This window comes from Microtus ochrogaster, linkage group LG9 (assembly GCF_000317375.1).
Source record: "Microtus ochrogaster isolate Prairie Vole_2 linkage group LG9, MicOch1.0, whole genome shotgun sequence".
Taxonomy (NCBI): Eukaryota; Metazoa; Chordata; class Mammalia; order Rodentia; family Cricetidae; genus Microtus; species Microtus ochrogaster.
Window position 1 is genome coordinate 5,130,065 of NC_022034.1, and position 4,529 is coordinate 5,134,593.

The following is a 4,529-nucleotide window of genomic DNA, read 5'->3' on the forward strand; positions in this document are numbered from 1 at the left end:
CCCCAACACTGCAGTTGAGAGGTGAAGGCAGCAGTAGCAAACCCCGCCATGCACACGAGACACCAAAGCCGGCAGACATGTGTGAAGCATCTACTGTGAGCACCGCTCACTTCAGTCCAGATGAGGAGGCAGCAGCCTGCCTGGAGGTCTTTAAGCGGTCACACTAAACCTGCGAGTGCCTTGATATTTTCACTGCACCTGCCTCTGCCCCTTAACTTATCGTCCAGTGTCTTTGCTTTGCATTGTGAAAATCCTGGGAGACACGAGAACAAAGACAGAAACAATTGTCCTAATGCCATCATTCAAAGACCGAGACAATTGGCCTGACGCCCTCATTTAAAGACACTCAGAGCACTGACCTCCTACTCACAAAACTGTTCATGCTTACTATGAAAGTTCTGTTACATATGTGGATGAGCCAACACTCAACAAAATGTCTACTGCTGGACACCTAAGATGTCGCCAGCTAGGATCCCACTAACAGAATATATTAGACCAGTGATTCTCAATCTGGGGATCCAATGACCCTGCACAGGGGTTGCATAATAGATATCCCGCATACCAAATAATTACATTACGATTCATAACAGTAGCAAAATTACAGTTATGAAGTAGCAACAAAACAAATTCTATGGTTGGGGGGCATCACAGCATGAGCAACTGTGTTAAAAGGGTCGCAGCGTTGGGAGGTTGAGAGCCGCTGCTCTGAACTGAAAGACACTTAAACGCTTCCTGAACTTCGGGGGTGATAACACATTAACCTTTCTCATTGCTTTGTAAAGCAGTCAAGGAAAGCAGAGTTCGCAGGCAGCCAGTGCTGGAGGGAAGGCATGAGGCAGAACATGAGCTGCCGCTCACACCACAACCACAGTCGGGAAGCAGAAAGACAGAGCTGGCGTTGCCCACCGGTTTCTTCTCTCTCCCTCTCCAGTCTGTGGGTGGTGCTGCCCATATTTGGGGCGGGTCTTTCCTCATCAGTTAGGCCTCTCTGGAAATGACCCACAAACACATTGAGAGGTGTGTCTCCTAGGGGGTTCAAATCCAGCTGAGGTGCTAGAGAAAGCCAACCACAGCTGACAGGCTAACAGAGCGAAGTTATAAACTTAGAGAGAGAGGAGGTTACAGTTTTTAATCTTTTTATTATTGTTTGACAGTTTCATACATTTACATAATGAATTTTAGTCATTTCACCTCCCACATGAATATGTCATGAGAGCGGAGCGAGACTTGCCAGAGAGGAAGGTTTTGGTGCGAGAGGGATGCTTAACAATATATCATCGGTTTTCTCTTTGTAAACCAGCATTTAAAGGGGTTGAACACGGCCCTGCCGGTTCAGGGCTCTGAGGTTCACCCTGTCACACTGCGCCCGCCGCTGGTCCCGTGTGTGATTAAAGTGCACAGACGATCGGGCTGCAGGTGACAACAAACGCATCGGTAATAAAAGGCGAGAGCAACAGATGAGAGCTCAAAAATAGACAAACATCATGAAAATGAAAGGCTGGATGCTCGGCCTGGAGAGGAGAGACTCGTTGGATAAATAGGATGAGCACGCATAAGCTGATTATAGAAATTACCATCTCAAAATAGGGTGCCAGTGAGGGAACGCTTGCTGCTCCGCTCGTCCTTGCAGTCTATTTATGGCGCTCATGAAATCCCATTTCCAAGAAAGAGCCTGTGACTGCCTAGAATGCAAATATGTCCAACCTGTGGCCTTCTAATCCTTGCTGCAGAAATGGAGCCATGGTGCAGGCTGGTGTGCCAGAACAATGTGTGGCAACATCCGGTTAGCGATTTCTTTCTGGCTTTCAAAGCTCGTGCTCTCTGCTCATCTCTCCCTTCATGTGGTTCATTTCTAGGTCTGCATGGTAGAAACCAACACAGGGGTGCACAGGAATGCTCGCTAAGGTAAGTGTCTGCTCATGACAACACACAGGCACAAGGGAATGCTCACTAAGGGCCTGCTCATGATATGAGACAATGGTGACGCTGTCCTGCTTCTGAAGCCTCTCTGGCTTTATCTCCAGACCCCAAGAGACCACAGAAAGGTGCTTATTTCAGAGTGATGCTCAGGAAATGTCTGTCTTTTGTCTCGACTCAGGGCCTGGTACATGGCTTCCCCTTGATGAGACTTGTACCCTGGTGTTAGATGCCACCATAGCTCTTGAGTGAAATGACAGCAGCCAAGGTCCCTTTGGCTCCCATGAAAGCACACATGTGTGAGCAACACTCCACGTGACTCCATGAGATACGGACAAGCTTCACTTGCGTAGCTACGATGCTCCCAGGATGAGAAATGGCACTCCCCAGAAGCAGTTCTCAGACCCCAGGGAACAACTCCAAAGTCAGCAGTTCAAACTGCCATGGATTTGGGCACTGGTGCCACCTACATCCAGTCTGTGGAGGTCAGGGAGGTCGGTATCTAAGGTGAAGTCCTGGCTTAAGGGAGAGCTAAGGGTCATGGGCAGCTGGAGACAGGTATGGGCACCCCTCTCCTGCAGCCTCCTGGTAGCTGCGTGAGAAGATTCTCTGGAAGGGGATTGTCACAGGAGTCAACATTCAAGTCCTCTCGACGGTCAACATTCTTAAAAAGCAACCACAAGTTTGATCTGAAAACTGACAGAGGCAAAGCTCCCTTGAGCCATAGAGACCTAAAGTAGAACCAGCTTAGGGTTTCCAGCCACAGGGACTTCCATGTTGGGAGGGGCCAGGGCTCACAGGGACAAGTTGCTGACCTGGCAGTCCCCAGCCACACTTCACACCAGGCCAGTGCACCCCCAGCTGGAGACACTCGGGTCTTTCTCTGACTGTTCACAGGTCACGCAGGAGCCAAGCCTATGCTGAGACAGAATCAGTGTCTCCACAATGAAGAGCTGGGACTGGTGGAGACCAACAGACTGACTCCCTGACTGAGGTCCCAGTATGGCAGGGTTGGCAGTGGTTGGCAGAACTTTGACTGGGTCTTAGTCAGTTGGCTCTGGTCTCATAAGATTGTCTGGGTTCTCCTGCATATCTGAACAGCGGGCACAGTATGTTGTAGAGAGTGGTCTACGCTGACCTAAGGCTCTGCGGTCAATGCCAGCTCAGCACTCAGATGTGGCCCCGAGCTCTTATGTCACTGGGGGGAGGGAGCAGTCCCCAGTCTATGGAATTATGAATAGCACACACCTCTCCAGGCCATCCTAGAGGTCAGGTCTGCTCAGGCTTCCTAAGTCCTCATTTCCATCGTGGGGCTCAGGTCTCCTGACTATAAAGCACCTCACAACATGAGCAGTCCCCAAACGGTCCTTCAAGCAGGTAACAGGACACACTGGCGTTATACTGGAAAGTAACTTCTGCTGTTACCCAAGAAAGCACTGGGAACCTGAGGCTGCCATGGGCCATCCTGAGAGAAGCTGGTCATCATGTGACTGCTTGGGCATGACAAAGGGGATTGTGGGTATTAGGATCTGCCGCTCATTCTTCTCTGAGCTTTGATCTTCATTTCGGTCCCATCATGCTTAGAGATTGGGGGGCTCAGATGAGGGTGTCCCAGACACCGTCAAGTGACAGCGTGGTCTTTCGCTGTAGCCTGTGACACTGTGCCTGCTTTAGGGGAGTCACGGTGCTGGAAGCCCTGACAGCATGTTCCCAGCTGCCCCAAGGCGTGGCCTGCAGAGTCCTAGCTAGAACGAAAGGAACTTCAGGCTGATTAACGCTGTTCTCTGAGCTGGGATGAAATACCCCGTAGGGAGACATGATGGTTAATCTCAATTGTCAGCTTTACTAGATTGACAGTTTTCTAGGAGACACATTTGTGGGTATGTCTACAATCATGTTTCCAGAGAGACCCCACCACCACCACCAAGAGTGGGTGGCACCATTTCATGGGCTGGGGTCCTGGACAGAGAAAGGAATGGGACCCCAGCTGAGCAGTGGCATTCCTTCCTCTCCATTTCCTGGTTGTAGCTATGACATGACCGACTACCTAAAGCTCCTGCCACCACAATCAGTAACGTTCTATCTGCCATGCCTTCCCCAGAACCATAGACTTTGTGAGCCACGACAAACCCTCAGCTGCTTGTGCCAAGCAATAGGAACAGTTGATGATGCATGCAGAGAGAAGGGTCAGTTTGTCTTTCATGCTGAGAAGGCTCCAGCCACCACAGTAGGGAAGGTGGTTGTTCATGTCTGGTTGTAGAGAAGGGCCTGTTTACGTCTGGTCAGGTCAGGACATACAGACTGATGAATGCTGGTGAACATTTTCCCACAGTTATTCAGTCCCGGACCCTGGTCCATGGGATGCTACTGCCCACATCCAGTCTTCCTCTCTCAGACTCTATAGAAAGGCCTCACAGACACGCCAAAGTGCGCCTCATTAATGAGCCAGACGTGACTTCATCCAGTCAAGCTGATGAATGAAACCAAGTGTCATGACATCCGGCAAATGAGCCATCCAGGAGGACTGTTCCCCAACAACTGAGCCATCCAGGAGGACTGTCCCCAACAACTGAGCCATCCAGAAGGAGGACTGTCCCCAACAACTGAGCCAT

At 50.4% G+C, this 4,529-nt stretch overlaps 1 protein-coding gene across 1 annotated transcript in view; it reads right to left on the reverse strand.

Moving 5' to 3' along the window:
• Positions 1-4,529, reverse strand: part of Rps6ka2 (ribosomal protein S6 kinase A2) — a 72,622-nt gene that overhangs the window by 47,697 nt on the left and 20,396 nt on the right. The gene's annotated exons all lie outside the window — the stretch shown is intronic.